This window comes from Cryptomeria japonica, chromosome 9 (assembly GCF_030272615.1).
Source record: "Cryptomeria japonica chromosome 9, Sugi_1.0, whole genome shotgun sequence".
Taxonomy (NCBI): Eukaryota; Viridiplantae; Streptophyta; class Pinopsida; order Cupressales; family Cupressaceae; genus Cryptomeria; species Cryptomeria japonica.
Genome location: NC_081413.1, coordinates 18,697,766 through 18,718,796, shown reverse-complemented (window position 1 = coordinate 18,718,796; position 21,031 = coordinate 18,697,766).

The following is a 21,031-nucleotide window of genomic DNA, read 5'->3' as shown; positions in this document are numbered from 1 at the left end:
TTGCATCATAGATCCGCAATAAAGTTTCATCTTCTCCACAATAAAGTATCAGTTTCATGGATTCAGTCAGTTTCAGATGAGACACAGTAGCAACAATGGGCTTCAACAAATCAAATCTTTCAATAGACTCAGACAACATTATGGTTGAGTGCTATCTATCCTTTTTGTGAAAGTAAACATTGTGACCACAATCAAATAAGACTTATACAAGTGACAAGAGACACTAAAATTGAGGACTACAGTGGATGTTGGTGTCGAGTCTTGGTTTTCTTTTGATTTTATCTTTCTGGTGACTTGTCTTTTAGCTTTTCTAGGATGTCTCTGACTAGAGATTCTATCTCCAAGATGTCTTTGACTAGAAAGGCGAGGATGGGGTATCGTCACCTATTTTTCTTTGTTGTCTGTGGATTGTCTCTTAGTAATGCTATGACTTGTCCAAGGATATGAGGACACTGTGAGTCTAGTGTGAACTAGGGCATTCCTTGTTTGTGACTATCTTATCTCCATGCAAACGGGTACAATCTGGGTCGATCATATGCCTCGATTGTCATAACCTACTTGCCATAATAAAGCTCAATGATGATAACGCACAAGAAGCTCTTTCATTTTCATATCTTCTATCTTCCATCCCCCTTTCTTGATTGACTTCCACCGTTCTTCCTGAGTCCGTGTAGCCTGCTATCACATGACTGAATATAATGACACGCCAAAAACATTTGCATTTCATGTAGTTACACCTACATTACCACATATTAAGCAGTTCATAAATGCATATAGATATCACAATTGCATCACATCCTGCACACAACACATATTAGCACATTTTACATTCTCATCATGTAAATAGTCATTTGCATTATCATAACATATAAAAAATAAAAGAAAAAATATATTGCATTTCATCATTTACATATTTGCATCCATATCATAAGCATCACATAAAAACATACATCATGAAACATCTCATCACATAGGTACACATGCATATAGCTGCCGCAAAGATGAATCATCTCATATATATATATAAAGTGTCATGATACAATGATGTCAAAATCATATGGCTACAATCACCCGCAGGTGTCTACATCATCATACAAAAATGGTACAATACTAATACATAGGGAGCCCTCTACGGCTACGATGAACTCCCTCCCTTGGAGCCAACTGGCCTCGATGGAGTCTGAGCCCTAGAAGGACCCACCCCATGATCATCTCTCCTGTCCCCTCTGTCTCCTGAGCCTAGTTGTCTAATCCTCCTCCTCTCCTCCTCCTCCCCGATCCCGTAGCCAATCCTCATGTCGCCCTATCCAGACAAAGGAACCCACTGATCACTCCTCTTAGTACCGTTGGTAGTGCTAATCCTTTCTATGTCATGGTATCCCATGCCACATGTCCCACCCTCATCTCTAGTCCCGGATCCTAGAACACTTGTCTAAGAGCCTCCCTATCTCCATCTCGATCGTACGGAATCAACTCCCCATCGATCGATATCCGTAGAATCCTATATACATCCTCCAGGGTGACTGTCATCTCCCCCATCGGCAAATGAAAAGTGCAAGTCTCAGAGTGCCACCTCTCCGCCAGTGCAGTCAGCAATCCCATGTTCACCCAAAACTCAGGCACATACAAAATATGTCTGAATCCCATAGCCTCAATCGCAGCTCGGTCCTCGGCTGTCAACTCAGGTCGCAACCTCTGAGTCGATGGGAATATCTCCCGTGACTCCAGTATAGGCAAATACTCCTGCAGTCACACAAATCAATCATCTCAGTCCTAGTGACACTCACTGTTCATCACAAAGTGTTGCTTCTATCCTAGTGGTACTCCCTGTTCATCACAAAGTACTATGTGTTTTGCACTCCCTGTTCATCACAAAGTGTTGCTCACATTTGCACTCACTGTTCATCACAAAGTGTTGCTCATATTTTAGTACTCCTTGTTCATCACAAAGTACTATATCTTGGTACTCACTATTCATCACAAAGTGCCTTGATCTATCCTATCTTAGGGCCTCTACTTGAGTGAATCCTCTTAAGAAGTTTCCTAATTGGCAATGTATGTTCTATCACAGAATTGTCAATCCTAACCCTATTTGTTATCCTAGTCTTCCCTAGAGGACCTTCTTGAGTGTATCCTCTTAGTAGCTTATCCAATCGATAGCATATGTTTGTCACAGAACTGCCGATTTGACCTAGAAGACACAAATTCACATTTTTGGACACAAACGTGCTTTCATGACATAAATGCTCTTTTAGACCGCATAAACGCACCTAGCACCAATGCAGACGCGCCTACACATTTTTGAGACGTTTTGGACCCTATTCTAAGTGCATTTATTACTCTACCTAGCATGCATTAATGACAACAATTAATGTGACAAAGTACAAGGAGGTTTTGTGGTACTTACCGGCTCTCCTGTATCTGTTGGCCTCTGAAATCGATGAACACGATCGAATCTGTGAGCCATTGCCATCACTGTTGACTGCTACTGCTCTATCTCGCTCTGCACTCTGATCTCTTAGATGTGTGGATGATAATGAGGATGTTTTCCCCTTGTGGTCTATCTTATAGACTGCCCTAGCCCTCGTTTCCCGAGTCAGTCTTCATTATCCCGTGACTTTGTCAATTTATCCGGTCAGTCCATTCTATCCCGTCTTTCTTATCGAGAGATTGTCTGGGATCTTTTCAGACATTTTTTCATCCAATCTCTCGAGGGGGCATATCATTCCCATCTTGGGGCAACTCTGTATCAGTTCATCTTATCTTCTTTGAAACAACACGACAAGCCGCATTGTCTCAAAGAGGGGCAAAATGTAGACACCCAAAATTGTCTAGTCTAATTACATAAATATTTTATTTATTTAATTATCTAAGCTTAATTCTTCTATTAATTAAATAAATCTTTATTTATTTAATTAATTCATTTATCCTCTTCTGGCCTTATTTCTCATTTAAATAAATACATTTATTTATTTAAATTATACTTTTCCTAAATTAAATAAATATCTTATTTATTTAATTGATCCCACTTCTTCTATTAATTAAATAAATCTTTATTTATTTAATTAATTCATTAACCTTTTCTACCCATGACACATGTCATTCATCTCTTAATTCACTACCTACCCCTTTCATTATTTTATTATTTTCTTTACCTACCCTCTAATCATAGCCGACCTCCTTTTACACCTCTCAATCTTATCCCTCCATTTCATATAGTGTCTTCTATATAAGGAGATGCTTCCTTCATTATCAAACCCTAACTCACTATGCATTCAACCCCCGTTGACTACTTGACTACACTACGCTTTTGAACATAGGCGATCCTACTTGCAACCACATTCCGTTCTTTGTTGAGCTCTTGTGCACATAAAATCTGAGAGCATATATATCAAGCAAGATCAATGGAGATAGGAAGAATGGAGATCCAAACCCTATTGGACATGTGATGGTATAATCTTTGTGATTTCATTTGATTTGCATTGTCTTAGGTAATCTTCATATGTTATGGTGGATCTTTGTTGTTGTTAGGCTAGGGTTTTGTGGTTGAATTCATTTAGCCTTTCAATATTGTTATTATTGTATCCATTTTCACCATAAACAATACCCAAATAATTTCATAATGGTGTGTGCACGTGAGGTAGGGGAGGCTAGGGTTTTAGATGGAGACGTAAGCAAGGAGGGAGATTATTATCGAGATGGTGTGGGATCTATTGATGGGCTTCCCATGTGGTGGATGCCCTCTCCTGTTGATGGCTTAGTCTGTTGTGTGGTTTTTCTAATCGATCTATTGGTGGGGGTGATCGTGTTTGGTTCTTTGGGGCTCCCCCGTCTGCTTCTACCTCTCTTTCTCCTAGTGGATATCATGTGTAGTATTGTCGAGGTGATCAAAGTTTACTAGTCTCTGGCGGTTGGGGATTCTATTGCGTGCAGGGGTGTGTCCGTTTTTTTTTCCTAGGCTGTTATCCTTCTTGGTCTAGATGCTAGGGTTCATTGCCTTGCTGGTTGTGGGGATGGTGCTTATCTGGCCCTTTGTGGTGGTTTGGATCTAATTTTTTTCACCCTTGTGTCGTTATTTTTCTTGCCCTTCTCTTTTTGGGGTGTGGGAGGGAGTCTGGGATCTGGGTGGAGCTACGATTATCTATCTCTTCCTTGGGTTATTGGGCTCTTCTCTCCCCTTGATTTGTCTTCCGCCCTTGGACGGGGTTCTATTGCTATAGGGGGCCTCTTTGTGGAGGGCTTTCTTGTCCCTTCTTTAGTGTCTTTCAGGGTTTCGTCTTGATGGTTGTGGGTGCTATTCTTTTTCTATCTTTTTCAAGAGGATATTTTTTGTTGTTCAGGCTTTCATCTTTCTGCTTCTCCCAACCTATCCTATTGAGGGGGACCATTATTATATTGAGGGGAAGAGTTGTGGGCTGATTTTTGTGGGATGGAACCTATTGGGGGATCTGGATGCCCTATTTTTCGAGGTTGGTTGTTTGATTGTGTCCCTCTCCATGTTGTTGGGTTTCTATCTGTTTTCTCCTATGGAGGTGGAGATTATGATGGATCTTGTCTTCTTGGAGTTTGTTTGGTTTAGGCCTCTTTTTCAACTTAAGGTTTTGGGACCCTTTTCAAAACCCATATTTTTATCTAAGTGTTGTAGTTTTGTTTCTTGGTTGTTGGACTCTGTTTTGTGGTTTGAAGTTGTGCTCTTTCTGTTGATGGTATCCATCTCATTTTCTCTCATAGAGGTGGGTCCCTATCTTGATGAGGTGGAAAGGAGCTCTGCTAGAAGGTGGCCGACTATCACATGCTTTGAGTCTATTGGCTTCATCATGTTGGTTATGGTTGCCTTTGAAAAACTTATTTCAAAGGTTAGGGGATCCTTTCAAAACCCCCTTGTTCCTATTTATTATCTTAATGCTTATCTTTTTGTATCCTTTTGGGCCCTTGATAGGTTGTGGGAGCCTTGTAAAACCCACAAGCAAGCTAGGTGCTACCAGTTTTCAAGGGCCCAGTTTGGCCAATATTTGGTTTTGGTTAGGTTCAGGTTTTTTTGTTGGTAGCTTGAAGATTCAGTTTCAGGTTAAGGGAGCCTAGGAAAACCATTCTTGTTGCCTAAAGGTGCCTGACAAACCCTCATTCTCTTTTTCTTAGATCTATAAGTTATTTTAGATATGTTATTTCTGCCAGCTTGGTTTTTATGTTCTTTTGGAAGAAAATGGGAACATGTTTAGGTTATAATTCAGCTTATCTTCTTCAAACTAATGGATAAACAAAATTTGTGAACTTGGGTAGTATCAAAAAATATATAGGTTGCTAGGATGGATACACTAGTTTCTTGAAAAGAAATTTTAAGAGATAGATAGAGTGATTGATTCTTAAGTGGCAAAAAGAATAAAGGGGGAGGAATACATGGAATACTTATTCTAATGGAATTATAGACCTACAAATTAAGTCTCTTGAATAAATATTATAGAATTGGTCAAGTATAGAGTTTTGATATCAAGTTTTACCATAATTTTCATGAGCTATAAACTCATTTAACATTTTACTTACCTAGCATATCTAATGTAGGAGCATTTGGGCTCACATGCAATCCTACATCACCCAAATTTAATTTTTTCTTTGTTTCAGTCTTTGCTTTATTTTTGTTTTGTTGTTGGTTGTTTTTGATGATTTATTTTTGGAGACATTTGTAGGCCAAATTTTGGTCAAAGAAGGTCTTCATCTTGTAGAGGAGCCAAAAGGGTATCTCCGATTCAAATTTGCCAAAAATTGAAGGAAATTTGACTAATTTATTGACAATCAAATCTTTGGCCTTACCTATGAACAAATTCAAGCTTTGAGGTGTTTTAGGAACCCCAAGTACCACCAAAAAGTTCTAGTTCCCACTTAGAGGTCTAACAAGATCTTAATTTGAATAGTTCTTAATGGAATGGGAACCCTTGACAAGATGGAATAGTTCTAGTTCCTATTGACATCACCAACAATTATTGTTCATCATGGAATCACTAACAAGTCTCTTAGACTTAATTTTTCAATGAAGCTTCACAAGTTGAATCTCATAGGAGATATAAGAACCATTGAAACACCCAACAATTCTAGTTCCTTACAACATCGCTATCACAACCTAAGGCTTGGCATTCTACAAGAAGTGATCTTGAGCTTGAGAATTTCTAAGCTAGGAACTTATGTTTGGTTCCTAATGAGACCCAAACCCCAAAAAAGAATTCTAGAAGATAAGACAATTCAAAGGTTCCTAAGGAGGCAAGAACCATTGATGATACTTGGTTCCTAATGAGGTCGAAACCCCCAACAAGAATTATGGATGACAAACATTTCAAGAAATCCTAAGGAGGTAGGCACCTCCAATAAAAAAACATGGTATTGGATGGGGTCAAAATCTCACTTAAGAAGGAAAAATATTGAATTCCCAAGAAGGAAAGAACCACCAATAGAGTGTTCAATTCTTAGTTCCCACTAATGTAGGAACCCACAATATGAAGGAAAATGGAGTTGAGCATGAAAATTCTTGAAAACGTTACCTACATGATGGCATGTGGCAAAATTTGTTTGGACTATTTATGATGGTAGTTTATATTCCTCATTTCCAAAATTGAACTACCACCAAAATGGCGCCGAACATGCAAATTCTTGAAAAAGTTACCTACATGATGACATTCGGAAATTTTTTATTAGACTATTTATGATGGTAGTTGAAATTCCTCATCCAAAATTGAATTACCACCTATAAAAATGTAATGAAAAAGGAAAACAATGGAGAGGGGCTTGGAGATTTTGGGAAGAATATCATAACCAAGAGAAGAAAACTAAAGGATTGTATTCAAATAATTATTTGTACTTCTAAATACTGTTCGTAATAAAATTTGAATTTATTTCTATAATGTGATCATTAATTTCATTCTAAAATTTGTAAGGTTGCATGATTGGGTTGCTTGTTAAGGGACCTTGAGATCAACCACATTAGTTAGTCATTCACAATTAGCAAACAACAAAGATAATAGGAAAGGGGTGTTGGGATAGGTGTCACATACCTTACAGTCCTAATGTTTGATTGTTTAATTTATTTCTATTTATTTATTCTTCCTTGATGCATAAGGGCATCCAACATTGAGATGGTACTCTTTGCCACATTAAATTTATCTTATGATATGTGTATAACCATCTATATCATGAAAATATTTGAGATATTCTTATGACATTGAGAAGTGCATAATAGACTCCATGAAAATATTGTGTTGTTTGAATAATGTGTAAGAAGGGAGTTAAATGGTGAAAGTTATGACGTTTGGCTAACTTATGATACATTTTTATAATGTGGCATATAGAATATTCTAAATGGTATAAATGAAAAAAATGGAGTGCCCAAGATTTTGGTGGAGAGGTTATGTTGCCTAAGAGAAATAACTTTGTCATGCCCATAGTTATACTAAGAGTGGGTTTGAATCAATATATCACTCATTTCTTAAAATTTAAACTGTATTAATCAATTAATGCTTCAACTTAAATGGAAGAACACAAGTACACAACATATACGTGGAAACCCTAAATAGGGAGAAAACCACGAAAATAAAATTGTGTTATATGAACAATAGTTCTTACAACTTGTAGAGGAACCAACCCATCATTCAATTTTGTGAGCACCAACTCACTAGAGGCACCAATCCCTCATTCAATTTTGTGAGCACCAACTCACTAGGTCTACCTTTTCTTCTCTAATTGATCTCGAAACTTCTATGAAAAATTCCTCATAAATATGCTCTCAAGTCTACTATAAGTCTGATTACAAACCTACCTTCAAATCTACTCCAGGTTCGGTCACAAATCTGTTAGGGTTCCCACAGATACTGAGAGGGGGGGTGAATCAGTATCTGACCGGTGGTGAGATTTTCTTGAAACTGAATATGCAGAATATGAATTAACAGTATACCGGTATGCAAGAAATAATTTAAATAACAAAATCAAAAGCATCCACATGAAAAGAACACCATATCACAAGATGTTTAACGAGGAAACTCGGTGTGGGAAAAACCTCGGTGGGATTTGTGACCCACAATATTCACTTACTGGCCAATAAGAGAATATTACTTACAATAGGGGCCTGCACATGCAGGAAGGCCAACTACCTAGAGCTTGCTGCTCAACAAGAAGTCACACTGACTTACAAAGAGCATTTACACAAATCCAATATTCTATACTGCTTTACAATAGCATCTTCAATGCCAGATTCAGTACCGGTTATTGCTCTGTTCTTTACATATACCATTGACCTACAATTCGCACATTAGGTCTGCCTTATATTTTATTTATTACATACTCTCTATATATCCTACAAATGCCTACAATGATCTCTTTTATATACAAGAGTCATTTTACAATTTGCCAAGTCGGCTTACAATGATAAACAAAATATTACATATCAAAAATATTGTCGGCCTCTGTGCCGGTATACATATTTCCTTCTGTGTCGGTGTACATCTTCTATGCCGGTGCCGGTGTACATTGATTTTGTTGATGCCGATGCATTGTTCTGTTTGATTAATGCTTAGCCGGTATAATGTCTTTGCTGGTGTCATAGGATTGCAAGGTTTCCTATGTAATGCTTTGCCGATATAATGTCTTTGCCGGTTCCATAGGATTGCAAGGTTGCCATCAATGACAAAACCTTCAATCACACACAATGTCTCATTGGAGTGTCCATATGCCAACAATCTCCCCCTTTGGCATTGATGGCAACACTCATGAGAAATTTCAAAAAGATATCCAAAAATGTGTATACCAAAAAATGTTACCAAAAATATGAGGGCTCCCCCTGAGCATGTGATCCCTATGTTTTGAATTTTCTCATCTACTACTCCCCCTTTGGCATCAATGACAAAGGTTAGTAGATTTGTAGTTGTACCAATACATAACCTCAACCTTGTAGCTGGGTAGTTATTAGCTGAAGAATATCTCCCAAAATTAAGTTTATACCATCCATAAACTTCTTGCTTTCCTTTATTGCTATCTCAGTTCTGTGTACTGTACCGGTGAGATGCTGCAAGTGCTCTGCCGGTGTTTTGCTACCCTATTTTAGTGCCTCTGAGATTTCCTTACGCAGAGATGCTAAATAGTCCAATCTTGGACTTAGTTTAGATCTCAAAAATTTTGCCTTGTTTATTATTTTTTCTTTTTCTCTTTCTAATTTAAGCAGTTCTTCCACAAAATTTGTTATCTTTTCCTCAAAAACTGATAATGTATCTGGTGAGTTAACAAAATTATCAAACAGTTTATTGATCTCTTCCTGTACCTTGCTTATCTTTTTATCTACATCCATGGTCAAAAAGTTTACCTTACAGTTGTCTTTATACAGAGTTTTGTACTCTTTCAATATATTGCACAGTTCCGGTAGAAGTGTGTCAAATTCCCTGTTACACTTCTTTATTCCTTCCTCAAAGAATTTATGTTTTTCTTTTTCTACACTTTCTTTTACAGTTTCTACCTTTGATTGCTCAAAATTTCTAGAAATATATTTACAAAGTGTATCCAACTGGCCTAAAGAATCTTTGTTGGCTATATTACAGTTTGGAGCTATTAATTTCAAAACTAGAATTGAATCATCTATTGCTTTATATGCTTGTGAGCTATAATCGGTTATTTTCTTGATAGAATCGAGCAATACCTCTGTTACATTTGATGATGGCCCAGTAAACTGAGTGCCGGTGGAAGGGACCATGCTGGTATTGACCTCTGGTAGGTCTGTCTGTGTCTCCACAGTTTTTCTTGCATCATTTCTTACCGGTGGCATCTGTTCTTGAGCCTTTAGCTCTGTTGGTTGCTTTGTTTGTGTTCCAGATTCCTTCTTTTTCTCTGAATCTGCTACCGGTTGCTCTTGGTTTCCTGTTGTCGGTGGCTCCTTATTATCAGATTTCTCTGTGGTATCCTTATCTACCACTATGTTGATTTCTTGAGTATCAACATTCACAGTAAATAGGACTTCAAGATTAGGATTGTTATCCTCTGTGTCCATGTTCTCAGCTGTCGGTTGATCTTCTATAGTTGTTTTTATCGGTGGAGTATTTAAAGGAGGTGGGGGTAAGTTGTCTCTAATCTTGATACTTGGTGGTGCACCAACTTTACCTTTCCCTTTGTCCTTTTGATATACCCGAATGGGTTTGGGATTCATATATTCTTCTTGTTTTTCTTTTTCAACCAAGAATCTATCCCAACCATCTTCTGTTTCAGTTGAGGCTTCAGTAACTCTGCCTGCCATTAATGATATTTGCCAGTGTGCAGTGGAAAAAACTATCCGGTTGGCCTGAGCTATCAAATCATCAATTTCCTTAGGTGAGTTGGCCGGGTATACTGCAAGTAATTTTTCTATTTTTATTTTCTTATCCAACTCAATTATTCCTTGCCTTCTGGCCTCAAGTCTCTTATATAATTCATCAGGAATTTCATTTAGGACTTGCATCAAAAACTTTTTATACATGTCCATGTGTAGTATAACACTTTCCTCAATTTGTCCTTTCTCATCTTCTGATAGGGTGTCATAGATTTTCCCTATGTTTTTCAATTTTCCTTCCACTGTGATTTCATCCAGTAATATGTCAAAAGGGGCCAAGTCAGTGTCTATCTTCTTCTTCCTTTTGGGGGTTAGCTTTTTCTTAGGTGTGGCTTTCTTGACTGGAGACCTCACAGCTTGTTGCTTCTGTCTTGTCCTTCTAGGTGAAGGAGTGGATACCGGTGAGGGATCTCTTTTCCTCACAACTCTTTTGAAAGTTGCTAGCATATCTCCTTTTGAGGAGGTATCTACCGGTGATAGATGAGTTTCAGGCTGTTGGGCTGCCAACTCATCTTCTGTTATGCCGGTTTTCTTTAGTGCATCATCTTTTAAGGCTTTTGCTTGCCTGCTTCCTTTCCTCACAGATGCCTCAACTTTCTTTACTCTCTTTTTGGATTGTATTTGACTTTCAATGTGCTCAGCACTACCAAATACTTCTTCCTTTGGTTCATGGGGGGGCTTCCAGAAGTGCTTTGGCATAAGTTTCCACTATGTGGTCATCTGTTTCATACCCCATTTCTATAACCCAGATTGTTCTTGGGATGACTGCTTCCATCCAGATCTCATCCTTTTTGATTACAAAACAAATGTCATCCTTGTATTTGTTGACAATTTCCTGCGATAGTCTGATCCTCTTATTCATTTTGACTTTTAGTGCTTGAAAATACTCATGGATATTCTTTTCTTTGTTTTTACCCATGTTGTTGAATAAGTCAGACAATTGTTTTCCTACTGGTATGTCAAATCCAAAATCCTTGTTGCCTATACCGGGAGCCTGTTTGGTTATATGTAGCATTAAGCATACAAGCAAATTTCCAAATCTAAAGGTTCCTTTCTTATCCTTCTTGATTTTTGCTAAGTTATAAATTAACTCATCTTTTAACCATTCACAGATGTCAATTTTTACATTTTTCTTAACCATGTCATAATCACTTTTTATGCATAAACTGGAAACAAAATTAAGCCTATTTGCATGAGTAGCTTTGTAACCTAGAATCATGCTAATGAATCTTACATTTGTATCGGTTACATCATTAACCCTCAATGATCTTTTGTCTAATGTTGCACCAGTTAGTTTCGTTACTAGGTCATTGGAGACCTTCTTGGTTTTGTCGGGTCTGGTACTGGTGGAAGGTAGCCCTGTTACTGTTTTCACAGCTACCTTTGTAATTTTATGTACTGAGTCAAGCCAAAAGAATGAGCCATGTACCCTGCTGAGAACTATCCTAATCACTTCCTTGGGAAATTCAGGAATGCAGAGGATTTCAGTGAATCCTAGGGTTTCAACAATTTGGTGTTCAGGTTTCACATTTTCGGCATTGTCACATATAACAGATTTGTACATGTCTTTGATTTCTTCATCACCTAATTCCTCTATGTTGCAATGAATGTACATTCTAGGGTCTTCTGCATAAACAACACCCTTTGGAATTTGGGAAAAAGCACCTGTGTTGTTGTCTTTCTTAGCTACCTTGGGAACTAACTCAAATATGGGCCTAGGTCATTTTATAACCTCGACTACTATAGGGTTTGCTATGAATTCAGGTGCAGAGGAGGATGCCATGATGATAAATACCTTTTTCTGCCTTTGGATGGACTGATTGCTGAAGTGCTTTGCCTCTTTGCTTGGAATGCCTTAGCTCGGGAATCTTCGCGCTTTCTGAAAGTTTGAATTCACGGTGAAATGAAATGGAGCCAAAAACTTAATTTATAAAGCCTTTTCTACCACCTACCACATTAATTGTCTGCCAGTGATGTATTCAACTTTATTTGCTGGTAATGAAGGATTTTCAACTTCTTTTCTCTAACCGAGGGAATAATAGCACATGTGTCATTAAATTGCCAAACCCTCAAGATAATTTTCTTTAATTTGATGAAGAACATCCTGCCGGTGGAGCATTGCTCTGTCCTACCGGTGGAGCATCATATTGTCCTACCGGTGAAGCATTTCTTGGTTCTACCAGTGGAGGAGTAACCCCAATATTTAGATTACCTTTTCTAATCCATTGCTTTGAAAATTCTTGCTTAACCTCTTCAACCTTTTCTTTACCTTTCGAGCTGGTACTTTTGTTATCTACTGGTGTACCTTTGCTTCTATAGACTTTTGCAATATGACCAATTTTGTTACATGCATAACAAGTTACATTATTTTTCTAAATACCTTTCCCATAACCTATGTCGGTTTGCATTCTGCATTTATTTGATAAATGACCAAATCTTCCACAAACATAACATCTTACATTCATTCTACAATTTTCAGAGTTATGACCAATTTTGTTGCATTTGGTGCATTGACCGATGGGAGGATTGATGTTCTGATAATTTCTAGATCTACATTCATTTGCCTTATGACCATATTTATTACAGTTAAATCATTTTCCATTGAATTTGTAAGTAATAGAGGGTCTTACCGGTTTGCTTTGATCTTGGGTATTTGCAGTACCGGAGCTTTCTCCAACTTCAAATCCAACTCTAGAAGTGTCACCTTTGGGTTTTTGGTTCTTCAATAAGGTACCAAGTTCTTCTGAGCTTTTCTTGAATTTTTCTTTGTGTTGATTTGCACTTTCCAGTTCCTTTCCAAGATCTCTTTTTGTCTCATTAGTTCATTTGAGTCATTTTGAGTATGCATCAGATCTGTCTTCAACATATCATTTTCATAGCTAAGTCTTGTGTTCTCATTTGCTGCATCACTTAGTCTTCTGGTCAATTCTTCTTCATTCCTCTTTCTGTCCTCAATCTCTTTGCAGAATCTCATAGTCATGTCCTGCATTTCATTTTTTGTTGTCATGATCTCTTGTTTCAATTTGCTCATCATATCATTTAATGATTCCTTTTCATCATTTTCATTTTGTAACTTTTCACAAAGTTCTCTTCTCTTGTTTCTTGTAGCAGTAAGATTTTCTTGAAGTGCTTGAATAATGTCCTGAGCTACTTTTAAATCATCTTCTAATTTGATATTTTTCAACTTCTCTGTATCATAGTCAGTAAGAGTTCCTTCAAGTTGCTTCATCAGATTTTCCATCTTTACCGGTGTCAAGATCTTCCTCAAGCTGTTAGGCTTCTGAAAGTAGAGGACCAAGCTCTGATACCAATTGTTAGGGTTCCCACAGATACTGAGAGGGGGGGTGAATCAGTATCTGACCGGTGGTGAGATTTTCTTGAAACTGAATATGCAGAATATGAAGTAACAGTATACCGGTATGCAAGAAATAATGTAAATAACAAAATCAAAAGCATCCACATGAAAAGAACACCATAACACAAGATGTTTACTAAGGAAACCCGGTGTGGGAAAAACCTCGGTGGGATTTGTGACCCACAATATTCACTTACTGGCCAATAAGAGAATATTACTTACAATAGGGGCCTGCACATGCAGGAAGGCCAACTGCCTAGAGCTCACTGCTCAACAAGAAGTCACACTGACTTACAAAGAGGATTTACACAAATCCAATATTCTGTACTGCTTTACAATAGCATCTTCAATGCCAGATTCAGTACCGGTTATTGCTCTGTTCTTTACATATACCCTTGACCTACAATTCGCACATTAGGTCTGCCTTATATTTTATTTATTACATACTCTCTATATATCCTACAAATATCTACAATGATCTCTTTTATATACAATTCATTTTACAATTTGCCAAGTCGGCTTACAATGATAAATGTAAAGCGGAAAAATCGAACCCTAGTTGTTCCCCCCACTCCACTCCAAGGAGAGAGAAAGGAGGGTCACTAGGGTTGATGGTTTTCACTTAGGAGAGACTTTACATTCAAAAGAGGGGTTGAAATCCACAAGATCCAATCTCACATAATGCAAGACTAGATTCTAAATGAGTTTCAAGGGTTAAGACATCAAGGATACCCTCTTTTGTAAAGAATGTAGATAGAATGATTGAACTAGGAATGCATGTAAAGTAAGAAAGATTCACTTATAAACGGAGATAGGGACATAGGATGAAGCTACGGACCTGAAATTAGCAATAAAATGTTGAGACGATGTTGTTCTGCAAATTTGAGCGAAATTTGACGAGACGATGGCGCCCGGAGTGCACACGGTCCTCCGAAAAATCCGCGAAATGAAGGGGGATCTGCTCATCTCTGCACAAGGATTCCAGATCTTCAATTACAGTTAGGGATTAGGGGTTTGCCTTTAGGTCAAACCCCGGTTTTGGAATTAACCAAGAAATGAGAATGTTGTAAATTTAAATGTTTGTAATGTAAACAAGTACTGATACCTTGTTGTAAGAATGTTTGTATTCTTACATGCGAAGGTGTAATGAATGTTGTATTTTGTATGTTGTAAGTGATCTCCTCTTCAATGGTTGAATCCTTGTCTTTGAATGCAACACTTAGCCTTGAATGGAGACTTAGAATACTCAATTGCTTGAAGGAATGCTTGAATGCTTGAATGTTTGAATGTTTGAATATCGCTTCTGCACCTTGCGCTTGCTTGTTTCCTTCCCCCCTTTCTAGGAGAGGAAAAGTAGTTTATATACTTGTCAATTAGGGTTGAGAGACTGATTTTTCCGACCTTAGGCCGACCTAGAAGTACTGTTTTTCAAATTGCAAACTTAAAGACCCGATGCCCAACAAGAGACCGGGCCCAAAATAGGGCCAGGGACCAGGGCACTGGGCACCATGGTCCCACCTCCCGGGACAGCAGGGTGCAAGGAAAGATCAGGCCAAGGTGCAGAAATATGCAGTTTTTGATGTCGCAAGCAGGTTTCGGGGTCTCCATTCAGGTTCAATGTTGGGCCGCCATCATGAAGACCCAAATGTAGTCAAAATTGCAAGTGTCGCAATTTTAGGACACTACATTTAGCCCCCACTTTAGCGGGAGTATAAGCGTACGCGCATACTTCCGGTAAAGTACAAGGAAACAATGTTGAAAGACTTTCACCACGTCAAGGAGGAAAGATACACCAAGCCCCCAGTGGACTAAGGATCTTACGACTTCGATTGACAAAGTAAAAGGGAAGATCACAAGGGAGAACCATGACTGTCAGTAGTAAGGTTCCCTCACTATGAGTCATGCAAGAAAAATACCAAAAATTTTCAAGGCAAAGCTAAGTTCGGCAAGAAACTTTCAAGTATCTTGAAGAGATATGGACGAGGTGTATGCCCCCCTACATTAAAGCGATCGCACATGCCTCATCGAGGGTGATTGCTTTAAGGTAGTGATACATATAAGAAATGAGAAGGGAAAGGAGCACGTTATCACAAGGATTTAGCCCCCAAGTGTGAGATAAACCCAAGAATAATAGACACAAAACACAAAGCACGAGGTGACTTCGCTTTCCTCAGGGTCAGTATGCTGTATGATAATTCATGTATATCATATGTATGTATGCATAATTGTTCTTCATTCCCCAATCAAGGAAGGTCACCTAGAAGAAGGGAACACATGTGTCTTTTGAGTCAACATGAGAGAGATCAAGAGATCTCAATGCTTTGCATCATCCTCAAGTAGACAACACTAAAGACAACAAATAGAAAAATGAGAATAACACATAGAAGAAGTAACAAAAGAGATCAAGAGAGGAGGAGAGAGTCTGCTATGCTAATGAAACTAGTCTAGCATGTCATCCACCCCCCGATCTTGCTGATCAATATTTCGGGAAGGTAGGAAACACGCTAGAGGAGGAACATCCAACACAGCAGATGGAGCTATCACAAGATCCAAACAAGGGCTATGTTCATGTTCCAAGCCACGTTGTTCTTGTCTAGGAGCAAGGATAAGTGCTTTAGAAAATGCATTAGATAAATGGTTATCAACATCAACATATTCATATTCACTATCAGAAGAAAGAGGAGTAACATTTTCATCATGATTAACATTTTCATCTATATCATCATCAAGATTTATAAAAATAGGATCTTTAACTCGCACAGGATCAAGACTATCATGCATCTTATGTTTAGGAGATTTTGGCTCAATTTTCGGCTGAGGAGAAAATGGAATAATACTAACTGAAGGTGTTTTTGGGGATTGCAAAGTTTGAGAAGCAGCTGCCTGAGCTCTAAGACGACGCTTTCATCGGCGTTCACGTGCAGAACGATTTCGTCTAGTCTTAGTAGGAAGTTGAGAAGATTGAGGAGGAGGAATGTTCTCATCCTTATCACTTGGGTGTTTAGGTTGTGGTCTCTTAGGTTGAACAATAGGAGAAGAGGAAGGTCTCTTCTCTCTATAAGAGGAAGGAGGAGGAACTGCTCCATATAAAGGAGGAATATTTGGTTTAGGAAGGAGACCAAGTCCATCATGACGAGGAGGTATAGGTCTACCTTTAGAAAATTTATTAGTCATAGACGTAGTCACATTCATAGGGATGAGTTGGGAATCTTCTTGAGGAAAGACATTAGTTTTATCTTTCAAAGGAAGAACTTCCTTCTCAAGAATGATAGGAATATCAAGTTTGGGTGTTCTAGGTTCACTTAGAGATAGGATCATATCTTTTTTCCACTTTTGATAAGATTTGAAAAGATGATCACTCCGCGGTGGAAGGGATTGGAATTGTTTAGGCCAAAAATAATCAATAGGAACACTAGAAGTTCTTTCAGCTGGTTTAAAGAGGCTATGATTGATAGTAACAATTTCACCATTATGGGGAAATTTCAAACACTTGTGAATAGGAGAAGCAATAGCTTTCATGGAAGATAGCCAAGGATAGCCTAGCTTCACACGAAATTGTTCGGATGATGGAATAATAGCAAAGTCCATATCAAGGTATTTGTTATGGACCACAATAGGTAATGTAATAGAACCAATTGCAGGAGAAGAAAATGCATCAAATAGTTTCACAACCACATTTGTTTTGTCATAAATCACTTGATTCAATTGCAAAGTAAAAAGAAATTCTTCAGTAATGATATTAATCATACAAGAAGGATCAATAAGCACTCCACGACAAGGTGTATTCTTGACTTTTGCAACTATATATAAAGGACCATCAGGTGCCCTGATAGTTTCACTGGAATCAAATGTGATGGAAGGTTCTTTAGGGATTTTCTGCTGCTCCACAAGGTTAATCACATTCGGAGTCATAGACACAAGATCATCAGGTGAGACAGAGGAATCATTAGTATCAATCACATTAGAGGTATGAGAAGGTAATGGATCAGTAAAAATCCTAAGATTTTGGTTAGGAGGAGCTACAGATGTGTTGCCTTTATCATTCACACCAGAAACAGAGATAGTATTATTATCAATCAAATCTTGAATTTTACCCTTTAAAGCAAAACATTTTTCAGTATCATGCCCAGGTTGACGATGAAATTGACAAAAAGATTTGTTATCAAAATAGGGTGAATTAATCTTTGCAGGATCTATTTGGCTTATAGGAGGGAGAGTAAGCACATTTTGTTCCAATAACTTATTCATAATACTATGCAATGATTCATTCAAAGGAGTAAACTTTGTTTCTTTCTTGAAAAACTTAGAAATAGGAGGCACACCTGATGCTGCATTCACATTGTTGTTGATGATGTTTTCATTGAACTTAATGAACTCTCTGTTCGGTTTAAACTTCCCAAATGGTTGTTGACTACTATCACCCTTATCACTCGGAGCCATAGGATTTGCTTGTTCCATTTGACTCACAGTCAGTTGATAATTGTGAAGAGTTGCGCACAACTGTTGGAAAGAAGTAAACTCAGAAAATAGAAGTTTTTCTCTAATATCTTTTTGTAAATTAGAAATAAAGATTCTTTGAATATCATTGTCAGGTACTGGAAAAGAAATCTGAGCATACAAATGCTTATATCTACCAATGAAATCAGTCACTCTTTCTTTAACACCTTGTTTACAATGCATTAAATCAATCAAAGTAACTTTAGGACTTATATTGTTTTGAAATTGTTGAATAAAAGCATTTGCAAGTTGTTTGAAAGAAGTAATAGAATAAGAAGGCAACGAGCAATACCATTGTAGGGCTTTATCTCTTAATGTTCTAGTAAACAGTTTTGCAAGCAACCTTTGGTCATAAGCAAAATCGGTACATATTGTTTGAAAGGTCTTAACATGTGTTAGAGGATCACCCTTACCATTATAAAGCTCCAATTGCGGGATTTCAACATGTTTAGGGGGGATAGCTCTAACAATGTCAAGAGAAAGTGGGCTCGCAACATCAAATGTGGGCACACTAAACTTAGATTGATTCATAGAGGCAATTTGTTGCTGTAAAGAAGAGACAGTTTGTGCAAGATTGTTAATGGTCGCTTCAGTCGAAGAGTTCATATTAGACGTGTTAGATTGTGATGGAAGTATTATGTTGTTGAAAGAAGGTATTGATTGAGAGTAAGGTGGTGGGACACTATGATAGTTAGTCATAGGAGATGATTGGAAAGGAGGAACACTACAAGGAGGAATGGAAGGGTTAAATGAATTGCCCCCTTGCGTCATGTTATTTGTGGAGATATAATAGGAACACTCATTGAAGGAATGAATGAAGAAGTTGGATTGAATGAAGGAAGAGGGTTGATTGAAGAGGAAGGATTGCCCCCATGACTGGTGATCATAGGTGGAATGTCTTGTATTGAAGTAGTCATTATGTTTGATGTAAAAGTAGGTATACTAGCAATAGAAGTCGTCAAAGGAATAGAATGATTGACTTGAGTAGGAGGTTGTGTATAACCTAAAGTTTCGGCACAACTTTTCATCGGCATCACATTTGAATCCACAATGTGTGCAATACCATGCAAAATTTCAATTCCATTCTTATCACTTTGAACCATACATTTTAGACCCTCAATTAATGAAAGAGCTTGACTATCAGGATATTCTTGAGACATCCATTGCTGAAAATCATCAAATTGGTTATCCAATTTCAAAAGTTGTTCTACAGGAACCTCATGGAGAGCTTCTTCATCATTAAGAGGATTAGAGGAATTACCCATGTCCTCGTTAAAAAGGCCATTCAAATTAGGTTCCATCTCCTCGGTAATTAAATCTTGGAAGGACTTAATTCTAAGGCTTCATCTAACGGGAATAGTGTAAGTAGGGCTTATTGTTGTAAAACTCATGCACTAAAGAGAGAGAGAAGATTTTGAATTTTAGAGGTAGCAAATTTCAATAAAATCAGCCAATCTCCTAGATTTAAGCTGTTAAATGCAATCAGGACAATCTCCCGAAATTTCGGAAAAAATGTCAGGGACCGTGGCGAACGGTGTGCACACGGTCCTCACAACTTTTTTCGAAATTTTCAGGGATGAAAGTTATGATGATTTTAAAGCTAATCTGAAAAAATTGAGTGATTTTACGATCTGTAGGTAGGCCAAAATAAAGTTGTAATCTCAAAGTTGAACCCTACCAAGATTGTTGAAAAAATGCAAAATTTGAATTTTGAAAAAGAGAGGGAAACTGAAATTTTAAATTTTATGATTTTAGAGGGAATACTAAAAGCAGTGCAAGCTTTGAAATTTAAAAGTTGACTCAATTTCATGCAAAATTCAATTTTGAAAGTGGAATTCAAGGTTGATGCAATTAAACACTTAATTTCAAAAGTCACAAACTGCAAAAATTTGAACAAAGCATTGAAATTTCGAATGAATGCCAACACACTTTTCAGATTTAGGACTGTAAGAAACACAATTTTAACAAAAATTTCAATTTCAACAATTTTTGAATGATTATAAGCCTTTATCCAAGCAATCACTAGACCAACTTTGACTTTAATTTTGAAAGTGTTAAAATTAATAAAATCAGTCAAAATTTTGGATTTTAGCAGAAAAATACAGTAAGATCTAGCTCCCGAAATTTCAGAAAAAACGTCGGGGATGATGGCGCTCGGGGTGCACATGGTCCTCGCAACTTTTTTCAAAATTTTCAAGGATGAGAGATATTATGATTTTGTTGCGGAATCCAAAGTTACAGCCGATTTGGAGGTGTTTTGATTAGTGAAATTATCAGTCAAAGGTTGAATCAAGAGGGTTTTTAAAAATTAGGGTTTTGACACTTAACCACTTAATTTTCAGAATTAAAGCACAAATATGAATTGACAATTTGCAATAGAAGGGTAGATCTAAAACAAGCATTAACAATTAAACATTTCACAAGCTCAATTACTAAAAAGAAAATTTTAGGGTCTTTATGCAATTAACCTCTAAAATTTGCAAAAGATCAAACATGGAAATGTAATTAAGGAAGCCAATTTTTCAGATCTAACCATGAATAATCAGAATTAGGATGTTCACGTCGGGTTCACCAAAATGTAAAGCGGAAAAATCGAACCCTAGTTGTTCCCCCCACTCCACTCCAAGGAGAGAGAAAGGAGGGTCACTAGGGTTGACGGTTTTCACTTAGGAGAGACTTTACATTCAAAAGAGGGGTTGAAATCCACAAGATCCAATCTCACACAATGCAAGACTGGATTATAAATGAGTTTCAAGGGTTAAGACATCAAGGATACCCTCTTTTGTAAAGAATGTAGATAGAATGATTGAACTAGGAATGCATGTAAAGTAAGAAAGATTCACTTATAA